Source organism: Seriola aureovittata, chromosome 19 (genome assembly GCF_021018895.1).
Source record: "Seriola aureovittata isolate HTS-2021-v1 ecotype China chromosome 19, ASM2101889v1, whole genome shotgun sequence".
Lineage (NCBI taxonomy): Eukaryota > Metazoa > Chordata > Actinopteri > Carangiformes > Carangidae > Seriola > Seriola aureovittata.
In genome coordinates, this window is record NC_079382.1 from 6,848,271 (window position 1) to 6,875,297 (window position 27,027).

Consider the following 27,027-nt stretch of genomic DNA (forward strand, 5'->3'; position numbering starts at 1 on the left):
TAAAATCGCCAAAATCTACAGCTCAGACATTTTTGAAAATCTTCCCCGCTGAAGATGGATTCATTGAGAATATTAGCTCTAAAACATATGCACAATTAATTATTTGCATCCCCTGTAAGAGGGTGTTGTTTTTGTTTATTTTTGTTTGATTGGTTGTCGGCTAAGTTCGTCATTCAGAGCCCTTGTGGCCTCCTGGGTGGTCATGGCGTGCGCCAAAGATGCCCCCGCCGTGTTTAATCTTTGACATTTATTTGTTTGCTTTGTGCATGAATATGCAAGCTGGAAAAGACCTATTAGTTCTAGTGTATCCTCATTACAGGGGGCCGTTTATCCTGCTAGACTGTGGTTGGTCAGGCCAGACCAATGTCCAGACACCGCCTGGCAACCTCGCCTTCAGCCCATGTCCATTCGCTTTTCACTGCCAGCCAGTGTCCAGATAGAAATCTGGCAACCATAGGCACACCGAGGCTTGGCTTAAAGCCACACTCGCATCACACCAGCAAATGGAGCCTAGAATTAGTTCAGCTTTATATCAACAATTTGAAAATCCAAAAACTTAAACTCTCAATGAACCACCTACATAAGAAGGGGGCTGTGATGCTTTTAAATATTGACTTTTTTATTTGCACATTTATTGTTGTCTTTCATAACAGCTCCTGGGGCTATGTGCTTGTTTGTATATGCATGCATGTGTGAGTGCTCTTTTCGTTCCTCTTCTGTAGCATCCACTAGGCCTCTAAGAGCTGGCCTCACCTCATCTGGCAGCCATTACCTGCACACATGCTCCTGTCTGAAGGTTGATCTGCCGGGTTAAACAAATCCAGGCAACGCAGCGTGGCCCGCCAGGAATCAGCTCCATACATCAGCTGTGGAACAGCCAACATGACAGGGTTAGAGCTGGCTACCGTTAGCCGCGCACTATCACTGATCTCCCAACGCCAAATATGCTCTAAAACGACAAACTCACTTTAGTTCAGGTGCTGGATGTGGCGATCAAATACACTGAGAAATGTGGCTTCTGCTGAGGGTTTTGGAGGAGGGAAAGGCTCCTGAGTTTCCCTCTGGAAAGATGTGACACGGATCATTTCTTATGTATGAAGTTCCAAACTAAACAGTAACAGGCATATAGTCTCGGTATTGAATGTGGAATTCGGTAATTATCTGCAGCAATATGCTTTATCCAGCATTTTGGTGTGAGACGAGGCATAAATGCATAACTGTCTCTCGGCGGGGATGGCACGGAATTGACAATTCAACCAAGTTTGTGGAGTCTGATTCAATTCCGCTCCCAATCAAAAGCGCTTGAGATTCCATTTATGTTTATTACATTTCCTGTTTCTCACTTCATCACATCGGAATTGAAACTGACAGGGTAATTATCATTTCATCCTAAATTGATCCCAATCCATGTGGGCTGGCTCCAAACATACAGACACGAGAGGGGGAAAAAGAGAGATGGAGGAGAAAAAAAAAAAGCATTTTGGGAGCATTTGGCGATGGTTCAGTCATCTGTAAGACGTATCGCTCGAAGGGTGGGGAGAGATGGTGGGAGAGAAGCAGGGAGGGAGAAAAAGGAAGGGGAGACGTTTGGAGATTGCGTTGCGGGTGTTCCCTTGATGTCCCCCTGACAGGAACCAGATTGGGAGCCGCGCGGCGTCGGCGCTTTGGCTTTTTATTCGTCTGGCTCCGCCGGGTTTTTCCTGGCCTGAGCAGGCCCGGTTCTGAGACGCTGTGGCCCACTCATGGAGCCAGCCTGTAGTTTAAGTGAGAATAACAAATGCTAGAAAAAATAATGGGCTTACAAAAAGAAAAAGAGAGGAGCAGCACAATCCTACTATTGTTCATGGTAGCTGGGCAGAAAGCACAGTCAAGCCACGTCTTTGGGACATTTTACTGGCTCTAATAAAGAGTGTGTGGTCCCTGTTTTGGAGAGCTCTGCCAGACTGACAGATATGCTCTACAGTAGTATTGGATGGTTCCGTATCATGTATTTTGAGTTGTATTACTTGGCACAGCTCAGACGAGACCTGTCATTCATCATGCTTTTGCCTAGCTGAAAGAAGTGGTCCGAGTTGCTTATGATGGCATAGTGTGTAATATGTTGAATAAGTAGTCATAAAGGCACTTTTGGATAGTGGCAAACAGGGAGACTTCACCTCCGTCTCTAAGAACTCACACATAAAATGACAAAATCCTCCTGTCTGACTGGCATGTATTTACTTTAAGTGATGGTAAACGAACTGAAAAATATTTATATGTCAGTGAGAGATGAAGTTGCAAGTTATTTAAAGCAGACTGACCAAAGGAATTCTGAATCAAAGGTTTTATTGATTATGTGTAATGAGTAGTTTAGCCGTAGGGGTCCGTACTGATACATCCTGGGAAAAAAGGTGAAGATCTTTGCATATGAATCCCTTTTTAATGAATTAAATTACTGTGTCAAATAAAATGCAAAAAGGGAACTAGCACTGCATTTCATTTGAAATTAATCTTTGAAATTAAGGCTTTTTTGTTTTAATAATATTCAGCGTTAATTCTTGCACACACACATTCATGTCCCTGGCTTCTACTGTGTGGGGTTCAGAAACACAGTTTGGTCTGTGCTTAATCAGTTCTGTTTTTAAGTGTTCTCTGCTTGGTTTTCCAGCACAGCTCTGTGAAAGAAAAACGTCTGGTCGTGGGTGGCTTAGCTGGGTCACTGAGCCCACAGAGTAGAGCATTTCATAAGAAAGAGCCCACTTAATTCTGAACCATACATCGCATTAGCTGATTTACATGTGGACAGCTATCATTTTGTGAGGAGTTTGACATTGATAAATGAGGTGTTTTACCTAATAGGTAATAAAAACAAATTACAGGTCTTAAGAGAAAGGATGTTCTTCATTTGGCTCTGTTTTCTGTCTCTTCGAGGGCAAGGGCCAGATTGTTTCCATATGATTGTAGCCTTCATTTGTTAAGACTACAGACAGAGATTAATAACAGCATTTTCTGATGACCGATCCATACTTTGCCTTGGGGTTACTTAAAGAAAAAAAATAGTAGGAACAACTGAACGTGAAGGTTTTTATCTGCACACTTAGGCAGAGCAGATTTATAAGTCAACTATTAATAGTAAGATTTTATTTTAATGTCATTTACTATTATTGCACTCCTGTGATTCTCATTCTGTGTCTCGAAATAGCCTTTTACACTGTTTACACAAATTAAACTTTATTAATTACAGGAAACTAAAATCTCTTACCGCCACTATAAAAAGTGAAATGAACACATTACTGATATTTATATCCTCCCGACTGTATGTTGAGCAGCAATAAACATTTCTCTGATTAGCAGGACGCAAATAATACCGTGGTTAAAAAACCATGATGTTTTCACTGTGAGACTGTTAATTATGGAGGGTATAAATGCCTCATTGCAGTGATTATGTGGCTGCTGCCCTTGTCCTTGAGCCATCAAATACCCTGAAATCAAATTAGTGAAACCATAAACAATCTACTTATGGTCAGCAGGGATTCACAGGGTTTTCTCACAGGGTGAAACGCTGACACGCATTGTGAGATGACAAATGACAGTCCAGAGACGGGAACAAATCAGCGCTCTGACCAGTGGTTTTTTTTCCAAAGAGAAAATATTAGCCCAAACAGTACTTAGTAGGTGAGGGTGTGTTATTCTTAACCGGTTTGAATCACTACTGGACTCTGCAGGTCCCACAGAGCTCGTATATAAGCTCTCTCAAGTTTCTTCAGCTAGGCGTGAAAAGGCTTCCCTTCTGGTGTAATGCAAGCCTGACAGAGGACAAGTCTGCCTCTATTCCCCGTCTCAGTGCAGTCAAACACAAGCTGAAAGGATGAGGCAGCCACATCCACAGTCACAGAGGCCATAATTTTCCCCAACCTAAAGGATCCTTACATTGTGAAAGCTGTTCAGTCAGGTGTGACTCTTCACTGACAGGTGGCAATAAATCAGCATGCTGCACTGTGGTAGTTGTAAATGAAATCAAAATATGTTTAAATATTTTATCAAAAACTCCACTCAAGCGCAGGTACAGTATGATATGTAATGAATACATGAAATGTCTGCCATACTCATATACAAAATGGAAAGTCCATATGTGCACGTTGATGTTTGAGGGGCCGGAGACATTGCTTTTTAACCCTGAAATTAGAGAGTTATGTTTTGTCACAATCCTACAATCATCATATAGAGAAACAAAGACGATACTTTCCCTGTGAATTGAATTTTGCCGTTCCGGCTTGCTTGTAAATGATGCAGGCGTACGTAATGACTGCGTAGTCAGACCGAGGTAATTTTAAGTGCCACATCCAATCAGCACTATCACCACAAAGCATTACAGCCTGGAGCGCAGTCATTCTCTCTGCAGGGCCCTCAGCTGAGGTGATACCCGACCACCGAAAAACAGTAAAAGTTACCGATACAGAGCAAAAAGAAAGGGTGAGGAAAAAGGAGGGGGGCAAAACACATCGGCGGTGGAGGGGGCGAAAGAGTCTTGGATCCTGTGGTAAGTGCCAGAGGGACACATTTTGTTGGAACACAGGGTGTGCTGAGTGATGGGAGAACGGCTACAGCAGTGTTTAGAAACACCAGTCGGCCAGTCTATTGCCTAGGAGCCTGGGTGTCTGCGCTGAGCTCTCCCCCCCACCGCTCTAAGTAGGATGGTACATGCAGCCTCACTGCATACCGCTCCTGCGCGCCGCTAAAATTAGCCCCCCTGGAACCAGATGGAATTCTAAACAGAATAAACTTTTCTTGACTTGATTATATTGAGCCTTTCCAAGCTCCGACATTAAAAAGAAAGAGAGAAGGCAAAGAACGAGGGGGAACCTTAGAAGCTAATTGCCGTGGGTCTGGCGTGCACATTGGGCATTGTGTTGAGTCGAGACGCTGTAGTAATGCCAGAGCCTTTCCCCGGGCCGTGTCTCCCAGAGGGGGAACTGTCACATCTTCCATGCGTTTGCGGTGGGCTTGCAGCTCCACACGGACTGCATGTGAAGCCGCTAATTAAAAGCAAGCGATCCGTAACTGTCTGGCTCACCATGCCGTGCTCATCCATGTGGCCCCCATCGGCACTCGTAGACCCCCTGGCCCCTGACGATGGCTGTTAGGCCACTGCATGGGAGTGATTTTAGAACAAAATTACATGACTCCCTTATGAAGCAACACTGGCAGTATTACAGTGTATTTATGAGGTTCAATTAGAGGGAATGTTTTAGTCAGTGACTGTTCCCTTTAAGTTGGGGTACAAAAAACATTTTAATAGATGATTGAAAACAAGGATGTTTAATCTGGCATTCATCATATCATATCATATCATATCATATCATATCGTCATATTATCATGGAAAAATAGTGACATTATATTATGAATGACAGTGTTTAAAATTGTATTTTCAGATCAGAAATTTTTTTTTTTTAAGTAGTAAGATTTCAGTTCTGGCTGATTTGATGACAACCATGGATACCTTGTTAACAGCACGTGATGTTTAATACTATAGTAAACACTGATGGAGCAGCTACTTTGTCAGAAATACAACAGAACAGCAACTGGTATATCTGTTTACAGTCCAACCAAACACACATTTTAATAAAGACGGCAGTGAATAATAATTGTGTAAAAAAATGTTGCTGCTGCACACAATAGAACACAGTTTCATGGAGGTTTGTTACCTTGTTGAGAAGTTGGAGGTGTGCAGCCTGCAGCTTTAACAGCTCACTCTGGCCACTCTTCCTTGTTCCATTACTCCATTGCAAAAATTTAAAATTAGCCTATGACAATAAATGTCAAAAGCATGTCTTCTTTGATGATCAATCACAGTCTGCGCTAACCTCAGTGACAAATACACTGTTTCCTGTTACTGCTTCACAATAAAAGCCACCCCTTTGTTGCACCAGCTGATGATTTTTAATGTGAGGAAGCGGCGTGTTTGCATTAGCAGTAACTTCATACTGCTCTGATACGGCTATGGGAGAGTGAACACTAAACAGTGAGGCTGATATCAATTAGATACAATTAAAAACTGTAATACTGGATTACATGCAGACATTGTTTCTTGTGAATCCCTTATTGGTGTGAAGCCAATTTGAATTCAGTAAAGGAATGCCTCAGCCACTCACAATGAAAACTACAATAGAAAGGTAATTACAGAATGTAAATAGATTAAATGACAATCGCTGAAAAGACCTTGTCCATGAATAGTATTAACAGCAGGTTTTCATTTAATTGATTCACTTCAAGATTTAACAACACTGTTAACTTAATGGACAGAGTCTTTAAATGGTCAAAATGAATCGTTGTAGTAACGTAAGCAGCCAACTCATGAGTACTTTAAAGGGATCTTAAACAAAATAAAAAGATATTCTAACGCCACAATAGCTGTTGTATAACAGATATGTGTAAACAAAGGAATCTAAAGAGCACTTAGAATACAATACAAATTCCTTTAATGAAACAACCCATGGTTGGTAGACAAGATGGAATGGGACTTTGACTCGCTCCAAACAGTGACTTTGATTACCAAGATTTGTTTGTTTCCACAAAATGACAGCTAAAACCCCAAGTCCTTCTCTAAACCAAAGTCTCACTACACTCCAAACTCGGCCCAGCGGTCGGCCACCTACAGAACAGTGAAAAAACAAAGACGAGGGAAAAACCCCTTTGTATCAAAGGCTATCTTCTAGTGACTCCCTGGCTCGTGTTTATCGAACGTTGATTTTAATGCTCCATTTTTATCATGGCGATTAGCATTGTTTAGTAATCAGTCAAACCAAGACTTCCCCTTGTCCGTGCGAGTGTAAACACTTGTCTTCTCAAAACAGTTTCATTTGGATAAAGAAAGAACAGAAATGTCTCTGTGAATGTGATGGTATATTTTTATTTGTATTGTTTGCTAAAGCAGAAGCACATGATGCAACGCTAGTGTTTACAGGAGAAAAAGCAGTAATTGTAGTATCAGTCATATGTGAGCCATGACACATATGACCACCATGAATCTGCCTTTTCTCTCTCTGAAACCCGTCCCATCCCATCACAGTTTTTCCACCATTTTCTGGCTTAGCTCTCTGCCACCAATTTTATATGATCCCCTTTTTTCAATAACCTCAGTTTGCTTTGATAACTTTAATCACCTTTGAATCTAACCAATCTTCAGAGTTTGTGGTAGCTCGGCCAGGCCTGCTTGGTGGCATGTGTGTGATTGAGATGAGACACTGAGCGGTGCTGCACTAGCTCATTTGAGCCGGGGCTGAAGAGTTTCCTCGACAGTAGGAAGGAAAACCTTTTGGCAGGGGGAGGTTGGATGGAGGTAATGTGAAGGAGAGGGTGAGGGAACAACCCAGACGGTGACTTGGCTGGGGTCAGGTGTAAACACATGTACAGCTGGCAGACAGATGTGCTCAGCCAAGAGCCAGTGACCATGTGTATGGTTCCTTCCTCTGTGTTCACCTGATGTTCAGCTAATTCAGCAAGAAGAAACAAAGAGTAAACTGCAAAAAATAAAATAAGAAATCAAGCGCATGTAAAATTGTGCGTAGACATGCTTAAAATACACACAAGGGGTCTTGCAATGGAGACAGTGAGAAAAAATCAGAATAGGGGCACAAAGAAATCAAAAGCTCTGGTTACTCCAGAAGTGGCCTCTGCTCCTCTGTTACTTAGCTAGTCAAGCGAGTGTGTGGTCGATGAGAGAGAAAGTATAACATTTCCCATTTTCTACTTTACTGGAGTGGTCTGGGAGACTCATCGGATGGGATTTTAAAACGATCTTTCAGTGCACTGAAATTCGTGAATGCACCATGATTACATTCCTTTCACCCAGCGCTTTCTTTTTTTTTTCTGCCGTTATTCACTATGTGCCAGGCCAAAAAGGACAGACAATTTTGTGGACAATTTTGTGCATTTTTGTGGATTTTCTGAGATCTCTAATCAAACTTTCAAACAAATGATCTCATGATGTAATGGACTGGAGAGATGCAGGCAACAACAAAACAAACTCTCCTCTGCTACGAGCAATAACCAAAAGTTTACACCCCGACAAACACTTTAAATATTTACCAACCTTAGTAAAACAGTCAGGGATTATCCTGTATTGTTATAACACTGAGAAAAGACTCTCATACTTTCCATATTTTCTACTGATTCCATGAGGCTGAAAACAAGGAGGGGGGATCAGATTAAAATCTCTTTGTACATAAACTACCCATTGACTCACTGTCTTCCTGTCGGAAGGAGCAATTAGCTCTGCGAGACAAAGATCTCAGACATGTTAAATGGCTGAAAATAAATAAATGTGGGTATTGCCGTTAGACTTTAGGCCCTGTTTCAATTAGAGCAGTGGCCATGGTCTGTGTCTCTCACTGAGCTGCTGGCTCCTTCAAGCTCAGCTTCTATGGGGGCTTTTTAATTGCTATGTCTTAGCTGAGAGGGAAACAGAGAGGGGAAATGTACTGTATTCATCTTGGCCTCCCACTATGCTTCACTCATGAAGGCCTGGGGTGATTTGTCTCTTTAACGCGGAACGCTGTACAGTGAAGTACAGTGCTGCTCAGACAATGCATTCATTCTTCCCATCATGAATGGAGATTTTCTTCCACAGGTCTTTTTTTTCTTCTTTTCAGTGGATTGATTTATGTGACATAATTTATTATGACCAGCTACCCGAGCTCCTTCAATTTCAGGAGGTAAAATGATCTGGAGATTTGCTAAAATCACAACACCTTCAATATAAAAGCTTTTGACAAAGTCTGCACTTGATATTCATCATTAGATTAGTGGCTGGCATCTGTTAAGCCTTATATAACTGATAAAAGTAGTCTGTGGCTCTTATTTTAAGGATTGCATTCCTTTTCAAACATTCCACACAATCTGCTGAAGAAGGTTGTACTTTCGATGGAGCGTAAGATTTCAAACTCCTCAGTCTTTTTTGCTTTTTCCATATCCAGCTGATGGCAGCCATGTCAACTATCAAAAAGCGGAGTCTGCTTCCTGAGATGACTGATGAGAGATGGTAGCCAGATCTGTGTGTGCGTACACTCTTTCCCAGCATCCAGACATGTGGGTCACAGAGAGAGGCCAGATACACACCTCCTGATCTCTCTGCTGTCAGATCAACGCTTTCTGTCAGCATACCTCTATCCCTCTCTCTCTCTCTGTGCCGCTCTCACACTCTCTATCTTGTCTATTCAATGTCCTCAGGCATCCCATCAATCATCCTCGTTCTGAGCTACACAGCCCCAGACTTCTCCTCACGTCTTGGAGAATGTTTAAAGGTCTCTTTGTCCCTTTGAGAGCGGCAGCGACACAAGTTTCCTCTCAGATGCGATAATATGATGATGGTTACGCTATTTTCAGGGACGCCGCAGTCTCTTTTTTGTGTCTCTCAACACCCATAATAAGCAGCGTGTGCCTAATGCAGCAACGGTTATACCTTTCACCCTTCCCTCTCTCTGCGCGTTGCGTGATTACACGCAGACAGATGGTTTGAGTTTGAGCCCTGCCGCCACGCGCTAATATCAGACATGCTTTGAATTTATCTCACATCTTAATGGACGACAGCGTAGACAGGCAGTTTGCAAACTGCAGAACCATTCCTCTCGCCCTCTGTTTATTACCGTATTTATTTGACTGGATCCAAGGAATGGGGCAAATTGGCCCCTGTGAGAGAGACACAGAGAAAGTGAGAGGGGTAAGAGCTCCACACTGAATAGTCATGTATTTAACTGTTAAGACTGCGGTCATGAGAGCTGTCCAATGCTTGTCTGCCTGATAATAAACCTCATTACGGAGTGATCCCGAATAATCAAACCATTCTCTTCCATCCTATTTCCTCTTGGACAACTCATGCCTCTCCCTCAGGTACTGAAGTCTCTTCCCGCCTGTGGCAAATTTGGATCAAAGCATTTTTTCCTTAAGTATCCAGGCTAATAAGGTCATTAATGATTTTCACCACCCCTGGGCTTCTATCAAAGAACATCTTCACTCGACATCTTGACCCCAAAGGCCACAGAAATACACTGAGATACTTGCAGTCATTTTTATTTTTACGTAAGTCCTCTGCAGTAGTTGCAGTATCACATTTCACTACAGTGGCCCACTCACTTACTGAAAGATAAACTCCTTTTGTTGATCTAAAGTGGTTTGCTTACGCTTCATCAATTGGTTGGTCGGTCAAGCAGCAGTTTTGGAAGGAGAGGCGAGGGCGAACAGCTCAGCAGAAGTGGCAGGGGGAACAAAGACTGGTTTATGGCGTGTGGCCATCAGACAGGCTACATCAACACTGTTCGTCAGGACCCAAGAATAGTGTGGAGGGCTGAGTCAGCCTAGCTGCAGCTACCCACAGCAAGGGGAAGAGAGGGAGAAATGTGTGTGTACTTGAGAGATGGCCAGATGCAAAGGGAACAGAGAGGAAAAAGGGGGAGAGAGAAAACAACCCAAGGTTCTTGTTAAAACGAGATTGTTAAGGATTCCTGCTGTGGGATTTACTTTTTTGCCATTCACCGTTTGACTCCATGACTCCACTCTTGACCTCGTAGCACACAAACACAAATGGGGAACTTGGCCTCCATAACGGCCCTGTTTACTGGAAATGCTGCTCACCAGGGACAATAAAGACTTATGATGCATACAAGGCTCCTGCCGACCTTTGCTGTTGTGGCCTAATGTAACTCCCATACCCACACATGCACGTGTACACAGTAGAGAAAAAGAGAGGGGATGGTAAACAGCATACATGTGTTGTACTAGATAGAAGGAGTGACTCATTTTAAGGTAAACCATGGATAAAGATGCAAAACTTGCCTCGGTTAAAGAGCTCAATAAAAACCCACATTAAAGATTTGAGGTCATGATATTAGGTGTGTTCATATGGAAAGAAGTATACCTATTAAAACTCCAACATGCAAACATTTAATTTATGAAGCTACTGTTTATAGCAACAGGACCCGGCATTGTCATCGACCTCACACTCCAGGTGTCGTGCGGTGGAGGGATGAGCTTCATATTATTATATTTTGCTTATCACTTTACTCTATCGCCTGCATTTGGAGTGTGTATGTCCGTGTGCACGTGCATTTTCATTTGGAAGTGATCTCCTGTGTTTTTCCTGTTGCAGAGCACAGAAGCGTGTGGTGTGGAAGCTCAAAGCTCTCGCCCACATCAAGAGAAACCATCCGGCCTTACAGCCACAAGCCCTCCCTCTTCTCCCCCCCTCTCAGGCGTAATAACAGAGCCATCAAATAGTCATATTTATAATCTCCGAACGGGCCAATTTTAAAGTGGTCAACTCCAGAGGTATAGGAATTGTTGAGAGCAATTTGCGGTTTTCATTCTTAAAGAGGCACCATCCCAGTGGCAAATGAAATAAAGTCAGTTTCCTTTTTTTTCCCATTTGTCAATATGAAAGCTGGGTTCAATTACATCTTTGGCTTTCCTCTGATATCAGTTCAAAATGATTTATTTAAATTGGGTTGGAAAAATTATTTTATTATAATTCTGCTCCATGTTTGTGTGCCACAGAAATTAGAGCATTTATCAATTTCAAAAATGTAGTGATGAGATAGCACCAGCCCGGTGCAGTATGCACTGCATGGTATTCATATGAAAGCAATTACTGGATATCTTCAGTAGCAAGTACTGTGTGCAATATTTGTTATCATTTATCATGACTTTATTGAGAGCAAATTAATCACTTTATCATCAGAACTTCTTCTGAACGAACCTACGCATTTACAATGTTAATCAGAGCTGAAACATCAGTTTTCAGCAGTGGAAAAGGGAAGTTAAATGCAAGCAAATAGCATCTGGTTAAGCAACACATTGTGAGCAGAACCAGCAGCATATCAGCATACATGAATACATTTCATCTGGTCATTACTGTGCAGTTATGGAGCCAAGCGCTCCCGCCAGTTTCCAGCCTCCTGTCACTTGCCGGTATCTGACACTGATGAAAAATGCAGCGTGTTTCAATCACCACAACATTACCATTCTGTTTTCTCTATATGTTGAGATCAGATGACTCCTGAGTGTTGATCTAGTATGATAAATGTAGTGCTGTGTAACACATATTTTACTAACTTTTTTGTTTAGTCTGCCTTTGCCTTTTAAACTCATTATAGTAGATGTGTGAAAGAGGGCAATCACTTAACACTTGGAGGATTCAGCCAATTAGAAATTGAGTAACTTTTTATTTATAGTTGAAGGTTGTGCATACAGCTGTTTATAGTGTAATAAACAGTGCTAGATTAACCCATTCTGAGGGCCCTGGGTAAAAAATAGCAGTGGGGCCCCTATTTAGCTCCCTAGATTGGTTTGTGATTGGTTGTGACAATACGATTACACACAAATTTATTTCGGAACATAAAAAGCAAAATAAATATTAAAGGTATAATAACTACATTTTGACAAAGCGCCCTTTTACACAGCAGGGCATCAAGATCAGAGAAATCTGTGGGTGTCACTGTTAGGCCCTTACCAATTCAGTTTATATAGTGCAAAATGCCACTGATAAACTTGCTCTTAACTACCCATCCCATGTTCCTTGGGACAGTTGGATGTGCACGTCTTTAGAAACGAGCACTAAGTCCGCAAGGTGCAATTCAGCACGTGACTGGTGGGGGCAGAATCAGAGAGTAAGGACAGCAGGCGAACTGGATCACTACAACAGTGGTGGAAAAAGTTTCGAGTAGTAGCAGCAGATGAAAATTACTGGAGCAATATTGGGACTATTCCTTACAAAGCAATGATAATCAATTAGCTAAAAGGTTTGGTTTCATACCACTGCACAGCAATGCCACACAATATTAAGGATAGCTGAAAGATTACAGCACATACCTCGTAATCAGAGTCCCTGGTCTTATTTCTGCTGGGGACCTTTGTTGCAAGTCATATCCGTCTCTCTTTCCCATTGTTTCCTGTCAGCTTCAGTATCAACTGCCCAATAAAGAAAAAAAAAAGATGAGTATCACTCTAATATCTAATATCCATGAGTACAACTTATGGGATATGTGGGCCCCTGATGGACGTACAGTACACGCATCACAGTCTAACATCAAAAGCCCAAAACCCCCAAAACTTTCCTAATACTTAAACAGTTGTTGAAATATTTTCCACTTCTCTGACCTATTGACCATCTTTGCTTAAACCCATCTTATGCAAACACAAAGAGTATCTCATGTTATATTGTTTTGGAAAGTAAGTCTTTTTAGAAACCCAGACATCTGCAGTTTCAAAACTACACTAACATCCAAATCTAAAAACTCAAATCCACATAAAAAGGAGGCAGTTGCAGTTGATTTAAGGGCCAACTAGTCAATGATTTCCCCCTGACCTGAAAATGACAGAACTACTTAATATTATAACCATCTTAATCACATTGTTTACTGATGCTGAATCCTTTCAGACCCCTGTTGGTCTTGACTGTGTGATATGCAATGCAGACCCATAGCTATTAACTCTGATGTCCTTTCATCTTTCTGTCCTTTCTTTTTCGCTCTCTGGTCCTGAAGGGTTGTGCTCATGCATGCCACCCTCATAATCAGCTATTCTGATATTCAAATGAGTACAGAAAAGCATTATTCGCACATGTGCAGTTGATGACCAGAATACATCAAGGGACAGCTGGCATGAAAATGGCCTCTCATTTTTCTTTACGTAGTAAAAGAGGAGATTAAAATGGATTGAAGTGAGGCATAAGGAAAAAATATTGAGGAGAAAAAAGGAGGCCAAACAGAGGGAGCTGCAGAGCTGTTAAAACACAGCCAAATTACAGCTCTGTCTGAGCAGGAAGGAAACCAGGCTTTATACACTCCTCAATAACTTCCTGTTAAACATCCGCAAATCACAAACTCACAAAAGGATTGCAAAAAGAGTATACCAGAGACCTAGTGTCATCTAAACAGTGGCTGTGTATTTATGTGACTCCACTTGTAGGAAGCTGACCACCACCTGGTTCCCGTGAGTGTGAGTGTTAGTGTGCGAGTGCGTGTGCTAGATGGGATGTGTGCATTATATAGAGGAGGATGTTATCAGCATGGCAGTGATGAGAGATGAATGGCGTCCCATGGGGCTGGCTTAAGCCCCTGCACATGTGCACAGCACTACCGCCCGCTAAAAATATGACTCCTGGATACTTTTCCGACTTCTGGCTCTGTTCATAAATCAGCAGCCGGACAGCGGGGCTTGGACTTGGCAGGGTATCAGACGTGCCTCCAGTGACTAGGCCTGTCCGTCATCCTGCCACTGCTGCCTCGAGCTGCTTAATTAATGTGGCAATTGAACGCTGCATATCATAATGAACACACAGCCCCTCTATCTGAGCCTTCCTGGCCTTGTTATTCTTGGTCGCAGTTAAGGATACGTCCCTGTGTATGTTCGGATATTTATAGGTAATGGATCTATTAAAATGCATGAGAACGAATTAAAAAACAAATAAATGCGAAGGTGCTCAAACGAGCATGGAATGTTTGGAAAAGGGATTTTCGGTTTGATGTGTTTTCACAGCGTAGCTGTCGAATTTATCACCTTCACTTTTGTTGGTGTTACTCCGTCGCCTCATTTCATCATTAAGAACACACAGACTGCTTCTGCTCCAGAAATTTTTCATTTTCATGAGGATTTGTACTCGCTGCAGTGTAAAATATACTCAGGCAGCTGACTTAAAAGAGTTAAGTAACCTGTCCAACAGCCCCTTTCAAAGAGAAGAAAGGTTCACTTTCTCCAACCAAGTGATGACAGAGAAGTACATGTGGGTCTTTTTCCAACATTGACCATACAGAATATCCAACCCTTTATGGAGGGTTATAACTCCTAAAGCTCATTGCTCAGCTCAGAGCAAGAGGAAAGCTGTATCAACCTGACAGCCACAGGTAGAGGTTAATGCCTCTCCATTTGTAATTCTTTGCTGTGTGTAATGCCACCTCCCTTGGTTATAAAGACTTCATAAATCAGGTGCGTCGATCCTCTGCAATTCTCAGACTGAGACAGGCTGATTTACAGCTACAACTTCTAGCAGACTTCTCATCCTTTATCCCCCTTTATTGCCCCTCCTTTCTCTGTGCTGAAGCTGCTATTCCCTTAACTCTCTTTTTCACTCTCTTTTCTCCAGGTGTCTGGACTCTGACTTAGCACCACAGCTAGCCAACACACACACACACACACACACACACACACACACACACACACACACACACACACACACACACACACACAACACACACACACACACACACACACACACACACACACACACACACACACACACAGAAAAGGGATCTGCTTCCAGGGAGGGCTAATAGGATGTGACATCATTTATGGCTGACTGGGGGCAATGTGTGACATGTCAGCTTTCTACAGTGGGATGTTTTTTTCAGTGAAATTTTTCAAATCTGCCATAGTGTACATTTTTAAATAAAGTCAAGCAATACAGCACATACTGTAAGGCCTTGGAGCAGGGGTGTATGGGGTGTATCTCTGCCTGGCGACCGACACTTGAGGATCTCCTGCGATCATAAATCATGCATTTTGATCAGTTCCCGCCCCGAGCCGGGAAAGAGGGCTTGTATACAAATTTGGCCATCTTCCCTCTGAATTATGACCCAGGGCTTTTAATGGCGGGGTAGCTGCATGCACATGATGCACTTTCCAGAACAGTGGAAAGAAATCAACATACTCCATGTCAAATCCCACACTTGAGAGGTATTTAGAGAGCTTTAATCTGTAAATTTGAGGTACCTGCTGAGATTATGAGATTATAAACCTCCCCAATACAATATACCTCTTCCTTCTTTCACAGATTTTTAGTCCAATAACACTTAATATGTTTTCATGTCTGGGGCCAGATGCTATTTCTCAAGCTCCATGATTCTTGTTGTACTGGGATGACCTTCAGTGCGCTGACTTTGAACCCCAATCCAATTTTTCTGTGCAACTCAAAACCATAAAGAGCAATTTTTAAGGAGCCTTTGTTTCGGTCATTGAAGAAAGGAAACAGTCTTTCTTGGATATGTTTGTACTCAAAATAGAGGACCCTTTGTTTTAAAAGACTTTCATTTGTTATGGCTTCGTGTCCATATTTCTGCTGTGGAGTTGGGTAAAAATGTAGTCCAGGATAGTCTTTGACTGTGCGTGCAAGTGTGTGTTTCTTTGTAGCTTTGTGCGTCACTGCAGTAAGTCTTTTAGTAGTCTTCGGTGCTGAGGAGAGAAGGGGGCAACCCCAATAATCTTGTTTGACAGTTGGGAGCAGGGGCAACTCAGCGATGGTGTCCCGCAATGCAATTGTAAAAACAAACAGCGTGTGAGTGTGTGAAAAGGGGTGGGAGGTGTTCACCACATTCCGGGGCAACGTATGTATACACACATACTCCACATATACATGCAAACTCCTAACAGGCCATGCATGTGTTAGACTTTAATCCAGTCCACTTCACACACATGTATTATGACAAGCGCAACCTCCCTGTGTTCCACTTTCTTTCACTTTCTCTCTCTGTTGTTCTTTCAGTGCAGGCTGAGGGGTTTTAATCCTGTTAAGACCTGTCAGGATTAATACAACGACAGGTCAAACCACCACTGCTACCTCCTCCGCCACACCAAGATCAGGGGTGTTGACACAGGAGAAAGGAGCAACTGTGTTTGCCTCCTTAGTGGTTACTGTCAAACCATCATGAACCATTCCTGACTATACAGAGAGCGGAGGAACCTCATGGTTCCCCCTTTGTTCTGTACCAAGATAGCATTAATTGGCATTGGAGACCACTGTAAATCTGAGATTTTGTTTTAACTTCAGATGATCTAGTGTAGGGATGCAACTCACGGTTACTTTCATTATTGATTAATTGGCAGATAATTTCATGAAATCTCAAAACATTGTGAAAAACTGCCCATCACAACTTCCCAGAGCCATAGTGATATCCAAAACTTGACATTATTCAGTTTACAAGGATATATGACAAAGAAAAGCGAATTTTTGGAATGTTATTCTCTCTTTTTTGGTGACTTTCTCAAACCTCTGGACCATATTACATGATATCACTCTTTCTTTAAATACTGTTTGCAGTAAACAGCATATCTTGTACCTTAACATCAATCGCACACACACAATGATACACCACCTAATGAAAAAAATTACAACCTGATATCCGTAACTTTCTTCTCATTGTCATCTCCCTCAGCAGGAGAGACAACAAACATGGACGAGTTGTTATTGAAGGTTGTGCTGAATATAAAACCTGACATATATTAAGATCGGATGTGGTAAAACTTCAAACATGCACTGCAATATCTGGCAAGTTACAGCAGCAAAGTGTGACACAGTATGGCTTATACTGTTAATTTCACATACAAACATGATTTTAAATGTCTCATCTCCAAATGCATAAGCCATCCAAAACACAAATCTTAGCAATGTATGACATTGCCTCCATCCACTATGATAAATGTGTCTGGTTGTGTGTGTGTGTGTGTGTGTGTGTGTGTGTGTGTGTGTGTGTGTGTGTGTGTGTTTTGTGAGTACTCCACCACAAAAATTTATCTCTTACTATTTTTAGATCTGAAAATATATCAAATATCAGATTTATTAACCAAAAATGTAGCAATCAGGGAATAATTTCCTGATTTATTTCCAACTTTTTGTTACCAATCAACTTTCAAGCCCATGAGACAACAAAGGAAATATTGTACATACTGATTTTTGTACATTTTGAATTATCTTGGCAGTGTGTTTAAATGTATTTTCAGTCATCCAAACACACTGATGAGTCTCTACTGCACAATGCGTTAAAAATAAAGACTGTTTTCAACTTTGATTTTGCACTTGCCTCTCTAGTGCTCAGCTTAGTGGTCAAGCTTTACCGCAGTGTGCAGCAGTGGCCCTGTTTGGCCTAACTTAACAAACCTCATTATTAGACAAGGGAATCTCTTTATGACAGCTACTACTCTAACTAATGGCTCACTCTTCAGACTGGCTGGACACATAATGCTTTCAACAGCAGTGAACCGGCATTGCCCAGCCTGTGAGCTGTTGAACAGACACGAACACACAATTTGAGTGCATATATGCGTGTGGTCATGTATAAGGGTCTGCTCTGCCGTTATTGGATCTGCAGGACACAGTATGTTGACCCATGGGACAGGGGTTCACACCAACGCACACGCTACAACACACAAACACACGCTGTGGTTTCTGCTGCGGCCGCTCAGCTCATTCAGACTCTGACCACCATCAGCAGCCCCCCTGCCTCACTGGCTCCCCATCCCCCGGGGATCGCACAGCATTGCTGGGCACACACATCCTAGGCTGTGGGCGGAGAGCCAGCAGCTGGGGCTGAAGCTGGGGGACGCGCAAAGGGCAGAGTGAGAAATCTGAGAGGAGGATTTATTAAGGAAGAAAGAAAAAAGGTGGATGTGAGGAGGCAAGGGAAAGAGGAAAAGGTGGAGGGGAGGTCGATGGGGGTTACATATCACATAGTTTATCATATACAGAAGTCCCAAGTGTGCCTGTCATCCTGGAGTCTGAGGTAGGGCTGAGAGCTGAAGAGTAAACGACTGTGTGCTGATGGAGATGAGGCGATGGTGACATAGGCTACATTATGGCCATTGAATGAAAGCTGGAGTTTTCCTATATTTAGGGTGATCTCTCAATGTAAATTACATATATTAAACAATATGTTAGATGTATTTTCCTGACAAAAAAGAAAAAACAAATCTATGTGACATGTTTATTTGTGCTTGCTGACCTATTTTAGCCCCCATGAAATGTGCTTGTTTTCAAAGTTCTTCTCCGAAAGCTATTGCTCTAGCAAAAATGTCTGTGATTCAGCTCTGTCCACTATTGTTCTGGGCTCCCATCAAGGAAAAGAAAAAGCTGTGTCATCATGGGTGAATTAGTGGAGGGGAGGGAGGGTAGTAAAGTGGGAAATCTGGCTGGTTCCCAGGCTTGCCCTCTAGGCCTGCTAATGCCTTCTTTTCCTGGACACACATCAGCACATCTAGAGTGTGAGAACAGAGGGAAAGGAGGCGGCAAAGAGGGGACTGAGAAAGTGAGACACTGAGGGAGTAAAGAGATGGAAAGATAGCAAGAAAGGAAGCCTGTGGGGATATCAGAGGAAGAGAACCTTTGCTCTGCAACAAATCCGACTTCCCCAGCATCCTTTCCTCAGTATAAGGCCCTGCCAGCCCCACATAAACACGATGACCCTGTGGAAAGTTTCACTCCTCTCTAGAGGGTCCCCTTCTCTCCTTGCTCATTTTATTTCTGTCTATCTGGCCCTCAACTTTCTTGTCTTGTTTTAGGAAAATTCCGCTGGTGGTAATGGTGTGCGCCCCTGCAGCCCTAACGTCTTCCATGTGACCATCACGGAGGCAAATTTCCATTTTGTGTTTGTTTTAGACAAACAGATCAGTTGCCACTTCATCCATCTAGTTTACCTCTCTGTCCTGGAAGTCGACATTCTACCAGACGCCCGCGTGGGTGTATGGGCTCTGAAAGTTGGCCACACCTCAGACCAAAATTCCCCACCCCCACCCCAGTCTGTCACCTCCCTCCCTGTGCTGCACTTTATTTTCAACATCATGTGACAAAGTTTTTGTTGTCAGGCTTGAGGCCAAGAGGGAATGGGAGATGGAGACAAGGAGAGATATTTGCATAGACTTGTTAAAAGTCACCAATTAGGAAAAAGGCCTCACACATAGTGACTTGGGCTTTGCCAGAGCATAATCTCAAATCAGGACAACATCGCCATCTGCAGGAGAACAGCAGGACTGAAACCAATAAAAAAATCTGTCACATATCAGTGATACCAAAATAATACAATTACTCCAAAATGGGGACCCACATTATATTTTTGATATCTCTTGTCCAGACACCGCTGTGTAAGGACAGGTCAACATGAATGTATTGCTATCTGGCCTCCCCTGCTGCAGGTGGCGCTCTGAGTCCATTCTCCGTTCATGACTGCGGTAAGACCTGGATGATGGCCTTGTTTGTTTAGCCAGCAGTGTTGACGCCCACCCACAGGTGCCAAAGGTATAGTGAATATCGTGCCAGCTGTTTGCAAGCCACAGCAGCCCCTGCACTGCTTGGCTTCACCCTGCCTGACTGCCTGATCTCACAGGAAGGGAGGAAGTGGTTGAGTTACCCAGCAGCAAATTTGAGGTTTATAAAGGGAGAAAGCCGTAAAAAAAAAAAAAAAAAAAAAAAAAAAATCCAAGTGCAGTTTCCTTTAACTCAGCAGCTAGCCAGAGTGAGTTACTCCATCCTAATATGTAATTCTTTCATTGTCATTGGTCAGTGTTAGGGTCCCTCTCCACACACAGAGATAGCACAGAAGAAACGCGACACATTACTGTTTTTAGTGTTATGATTCAGTACTTAAACAAAGCGACGAAAGCACGTGTTCCAATTTCATGGAGCCATGATTGCCTTGTAAAGTCTGATTCATTACACTATTAATCTGCTGTTACCTGTGTCACACCAGGGAACCATCCACAGCCACCGCAAGCAGGCAACACACACTCACTGTGAGACCAATAATCGGAGAACGTTGTTCATATCAGTCATCACCCTGGCAAGCTGGCTAAGAGTACACACACAGTCTAACTGCAGGGGGAAATGCCTTTGCTTCTCTCATGATAGCATAATGCTGCATTTCATTTGAGATGTGAAATCAGTTAGGCATGTCTAGCATTTGGATTTCATGAAGGCTTACCTTAGCATGGTGCTGTCTTTGCCAAGAAGTAATGGGAAGAGGGGGTAAGGTTGAGAGAGCTAGGAGCTTTGACTTGCTTGTTATTGCCAGTACAACGAAGCTCAGTTCACACTCAGCTGTGGCATATTTGGAAAACTTCAAGCAAAGCGGCGAGAAAAAAAAAAAAGCTTTTAAATCAGTCCCACTCTTCAGTAAATTACAACCCTGCATTTTTAATTTCCTCTCTCCATACAATGTTATTCATTGGCATCCAAACCAAACATGGGCCCCTGCAGCCTGCATAGCTCTGCAGGACAAACTGTCCTCTCATGCAGTCGCTACCTGTCAGGAGCACAGGGGCGTGACTGAACAAATGCATTCCTTGATGTACAGCTGAGAGGTGTGTGAGGTGGAGGAAAAAACAGAAAAAAGAACAAATAGAGACCAAACCAATGAGTGTAGATTTAATCTACCAAAATGTTTAAGTGCCCAGAATTTGGACTGTGTTTAAATCAGGAAGGGTTTGAGTTTAAATCCCATCACTGATAGCAGCCATTGGCTATTATCGCAATATGTTTGTCCAAATTCATACAGTGGTCAAGTGGTGTCTGCAGTTTTTCAGAATATCCAGACATGCAGCTAAATGAGACTCCAAATTCAAATGCAACAGAAGTCCTCCAACGTATCGAAGATACACACTGCTGCCATGTCGAATGCTGAATTCGTGGACTTAGCAAACAATTATTTCATGGCAATAATATTGCTATTACACGCTAAGAAGAGAATGTGCATACCCAAACATGCTTAGTCAATGCCTCAGGAAACTGTCTAAGCTCCTCTAACCACTAGAAAGAGACAGACTTGGCTGCTGAAATAACTTTAAGAGCCTGTTACTATAATAGCAAAGCCTCATTTGTTAGCATTACATATCTAAATACCATCTGAAAACCATGGCTCATTCTGATTAAGCAGGGTCTTGTAACAGTGTAACATTTCAAACAGTTTTACATCCACTGTAGTGTGTAGGCCACACTACTGTATATCTCCTGTTTGCGACCAAGCAACCCTCCAGTCCGGAGTTAAGTTTCGTGTGTTATCAAATCTAAAAAGAATTTTTTCTTACTTCATCTGCATCATGCAGGAAAAATACCATTTAAAAGGTGTTTTGCCATCATAGTGTATCTGCTTTTGTCATCAGGTCTGAATACTGTTGGACTGTTTGACAGAGATGTCGAACAGGTTTCAAACATGAAAGAGGATATGATCTCAGTTAGTACGCCAGACTAATGTTAGCCAAGGTTCTGCTAATTCAGCTGTTTCTGTGCCACACAAGGCGATAGGATAAGGCACCTGGCTTTTGCTTAGGCAGGCCTTGCATGTCACTGTAATCCAGAGAGACAGCAAGGGCAGGGCTTGAGCTTCTCCTTAGATTTAGCCCAGAACACAACAACATAATCATGTCATTGCCCTTGGGCCATTCTGCCACATTGTTGTTGCGGGTGGGAAACACTGGATTTGATTTCAGCAGACTTAGCTGACCTCTGCTTCATGGCCCACCAGAAGAGGGGAACTACAGCAGGCCGTCCTCCATGCTGGCACTCAGCCCAGCCAAACATTTTAACTTTCATAGACAAAAACAAAGCCGTTTCGCCTTTCTTTCTCCCCATTTCTTCCAGTTCAAAAATATTTTTTCATAAAGCATTGAAAGGACATGTTTCTCCCAACTTTTTGGTTCATGCAATTTTGTGCTGCTGTTGCAAATTTATGCCAAAATTCCTCTGCACACCCCCTCCATCTTTCTGCTCCAGTGTTGATTATTTTGCTTTTTGTCTTTTCTTTCCTCCTAAATGTGTTATTCATCCTGTTCAGTGTGTCTCCAGGCACACTTCAGAACTGGATATAAAATAAACAGTCGCATTTTCGCCCCCTGTCGCTAGGCCTTGACTGCATATACCTGTAACAATAAACAGCTGGGTTTCTGGGCTTGTTTATACTCATCTCTAGTCGTTTGAGGACAGAAGCACAACAGGAACTAAACTGTGTGTATGGATTTGCTAGGCAGACGCCCACTATGAAGCATTGGGCTGGTGGACGCTACTAGACCATGATAGAGCGGAGGCTGCTGGCAGGTATTGTGCACTCTGTCTGGCAGAGCTGAGGTTTACCTTGGAGTGACACCAACCATCTGCACGCTATAAGGACTAAATTGCCAGCCTGATGTCCAGCAAGCGAGACAAAACCGTTCTACATACATGAGAGTGTGTGTGTTTGTGTGGCTTTGTGTATGTATGTGTATGGCTGTACAAGAGAACCAGACAGAGGCAGAAATGCAAAGTCAGAGAATAGACACTCGATGCTGGCTAATACGCGCTGTACTGTGAGACATTTTTCTAGTTTGTTTTATATTCAAACAGACCTAAAAATTATTACTTTCATATTAACAACTAATTAAACTAATCTGCATGCTGTCAAAGTGGAGGCTCATAGTGATGAATTGACAGAGAATTAGCTGCGTCTCCACAGCTCCTCTGAGCTCTATGGAGCCTGTTTGTGTCTTTCAGCTCACCGTTTTGGATTTCAGACAACGACTTCTGAGGTTTTGGTTCAATCACTCCGCTCTTAGCGGTGTCATTACCATATGCAACATGCAGCAGTTTTCTGCTAAAAAGCTCTGATAGACACTGTACTCTGCCTGCCCAGCATCCAACAGCAGACAAAGTAAGAAACTAGGTGAACATAGTGGAGAATTAAGCAGGTTAACAGCCATATATTCCCCTCGGGGACTGGTGGCAAACATCACAGATGAGAAAAGAGAGTAAATATTTTTAATTAATTTTAATTCATCATGTGGCAGGAAACACGACTCGAAATTATTAAAAAATCTTTGTTTGTTGGATGTGTAAACAAGTACATCAATCATAACTTTATAATGTGATAATATGTCATCGTTGTGTTTACAGCTTTTTGCCAAACAAATCAATGAATGCAGGTTTTAGTCATATAAAGAGATTATTTATATATATATTATTTTATCGCTGCAAATAAATAAAAACAAAGTCTTTCCAAAGACACTGATTATCCACCTAGGTTTCTTGTTTGTGCTTGCTTTTATTGTCTCTGATAAGGAGCACTAAGTTACAAGATTTTTTGCACCTTCTCCCAGAGGCAACATCAGTTTTGAAAAAGAGTCTTGAGAGAACTGATGGTACACCAGTGGCTAAGCATTTTAAGGATAAATAGTAAATCCGGTTCCTACTGAGTCATCTAGATAGTACTTCTAGATATCCTATCTCCTGTTTGAAAGCACTTTCTTTATGCACTTAAGCTTGAGTTGCAAGAACTGTATTTGGTCAGCATATGTTTGTTTTTTTTTGTTTTTTTTTACAAGTTTCAAGGAGTAGAAATCATTTACACAACAATGAGACTCTGAAAAGTCTTACTGTAAAGTCTTTTCCGTTTCGGAAGCACACATCAGCAAAGCCATTTCCATTTAGTCTTCTGCTCACCGTGGTTGCCAATCTCTATAGAAGAATAAAAGTAAACACAGTAGAGCAGTAGACTCCTATTCTGCAACGAGACAAGGCAAAATAATATTTGCAATTGTAGTAGTATTAGTAACTCCTTGCACTGACTATAAAGTATGTCCCTGACCCTTATCATACAACGTGCCTTGCACAAGGCTCAGGCACATGGGATTTGGTGGCTGGTCCCCTCCTTTGTTCCGTTTCATCCTGTTTTCTGTAGATTTCTCCTTCAGTGGAATAGTGCAATGAAAGTGCAGTTACGAGCTGACAAAGGAGGGTTGTAGTAAGGTAACCTTGAGAATTGGCGGTTTGTGCTATAAAGTGTCTAGCTGTAGCAAATTCACTAAATCTAGTTGGGATTATGGGTTGGCCCACACACAATCATCATGGTTTAGACAGGTATGCAGTGAGAGTTTCATAAATAATCTTCCCAGCGTCTCAAGACACAACACGCCGGACAGACGCCTTAATTCAGCTGACAAGAAAATTAAAAGCCTTCATTACCCTGAAGTCATCTAGGGGAAACAAACTTTAACAACTCAGACAATCACAGTATGAATGCTGTTTGGCCAATCCCCGGCCAGCACTGGGGCTCTGATTGGTTTTCCAGAAGGATGTGGGACTCACAAGTGTGGCAGCTGCTTAAAATAAAGTGACAATTTTTAATGGGGTTTCAAACCTCAGCGAGTCATTGCATCCTGCCAAGCCCCGAATGATGGCATACGGCCAAACCCCGGTTTTATCGAACAGGACATGGAGGAGTGAGCTTGTTCTCTCTGCTCAGCACCATTAGGAGGCCTGGATGCAGTCAACCGTTCTGGGGAGTTGCATTTCCCATCAGCAGGAGTTTTTTATATGTGCCATACGTGCACATACGCTAATATACCGTGCTTTCAAATCAGGTTTTTGAGGTGAATGTTCTCCCGACAATCGATGGCATCAAAAAATCCTGTTAAGCTGAGTTAAACCTAATAGGGCTAGGTCAAGTTGTGAGGTCTGGGAAAAGCTTTTTTCATGATGATGATAAAATCCTAATGAAAAACATTCTCTGAAGGTTTTCACTTCCAGTGTTATTTGAATGTAATGTGTGCAGTATTGCTTCATTTCTTTTGACGGTCTCTGTTACACTACCTCACTGTTACAGTCAGTTCAGTCTAAACTCTACGATCAAGGGCAGCTGAAATAGGTGTTCAGTCACACACACACATACATAGAGAGAGAGGGAGAGAGAAGAAGTCAGGGACTAACAGGAAATGCAATTACTGTCTGTCTGGGCACAGCATTCCTCAACAGTATGGTCAATTTCACAGCAATTTTACTGAGTCAACAGGTCATAAGTAATCATAATGAGCACCTTAATGTTTTCACACGGAGCAGAGCACCCCTTTGTGGTTTTATCTCTTGGCCATTTGATCCTTCTAATCATCTACAAGCTATTTAAATTGTACACAGGAGCTGCGGGCTCATACAAGTCCCTGGAGGAGGCCCACCGCCTCCATGTTTGTGGAATACTGTCATTTAAACACTGTGTCAACAGGTATCAGGTTCCCCACATGCTTTCTTTTTTGTTCAAAGGCTGGCGGCGTACAGTTAAAGTGGACACTGTGCTGACAGTGTGCTGTCAGGGCCTCAGGTACTCAGTAAATATTTTATGCTGCAGGTCATTATGGCACCACACTTTTCAAGTTATGTCTGACGGGTTGGATGTAGACTTTTGTGGGTGACTACATAAATAACAGCTTCAAAATGAATGGCTGCTGGGCAGATACTGTACCTTTAAAGTGCTGCCCGTCCCATCACTTGATCAAACAGCCATCCAGAGCGAGTGAAATAAGATCTGGCATCAATGGCTTAAAGGATTTCTTAGACAATTGCAATACAGCTGCTACTTTGTTACAAGCTACCCAGACAACTAGGCCCATAAAAAAAAGGCCTGTAACAAGAAACACACATATTCTTATTTCTTTTGACTCCTGTACTGTTTTCAGCACTGGTAGGAGCATGGCTCGACGGATAGCAATGTCAGTCTACTGCTACACCAGCTTGGTCCGGACTGACATATCTCAACTACGATTTGACAGATTATCATGAAATTTTGTCATTCATGGCACCCAGAAGATTAAGTCTATCTATCCTCTATCACTTCCAGCACGTTGACATTTTTGGTTTTCAGTGGAATATCCTGACTGGATGGATTGCCATGAAATTCGGTACAAACATTCATGGTCCCCAAAGGATAAAGCCAAAATCTTACTGAGTGAGTTCTCACTGATCCTGTGAAAAATCTCAAAATCTACTTCATGTATTGGCACAAAAACTTGAATTGTCTAAAAACATCGTAGATGGATTGCCAGACATTTACTGTATGTTCACTCTGGTGATCTCTGACTTTTCTTCTAGCACCACCGTAAGGTCAAAACTTAAATTTGCCCAGTAGTTTGGCTTATTTCTAAAAAAATGCAAAACTAATAACATTCCCATCATCCTCAGAGGTTGGTGTGAATTGACAAATGTTAGCATTGTCACCCAGCACATGTCGCATCTCACAGCTGGCATTTAGCTGAAAACAGCATTGTGTCTAAGTACAGCCAGTCAGAGTCGCTAGCATGGCTGCTGACCCTCAGTCCTGTTGTTTAAACTGTTGTCTTACATATGTCACAATCCAAAAAATAATCTGAAGTGTCATCAACCATTCAGATCTTTAATCTCCTTTTTCTCAGATAAAAAGCAGAGAATTAAAATAAAGATTGAAAACAAAACAGACAGATAAAGACAGCTGCAGGCAAACAGACACAGCAAAGGCAGACACACA

General features: G+C 42.3%; 1 long non-coding RNA gene across 2 annotated transcripts in view; it reads right to left on the minus strand.

Annotated features, from left to right (window-relative positions):
- Positions 1–635: 635 nt before the first annotated feature.
- The window catches only part of LOC130187268 (uncharacterized), a 37,780-nt gene continuing 11,388 nt past the window's right edge, over positions 636–27,027 (minus strand). The window contains exons 4-6 of one of the 2 annotated variants that reach the window (XR_008830430.1): positions 12,842–12,940; positions 968–1,061; positions 636–866 (exon numbers count right to left, since the gene is read on the minus strand). This is a non-coding gene — a long non-coding RNA (uncharacterized LOC130187268). The remainder of the gene's footprint in view (positions 867–967; positions 1,062–12,841; positions 12,941–27,027) is intronic. The other variant, XR_008830431.1, reaches the window with a different exon arrangement.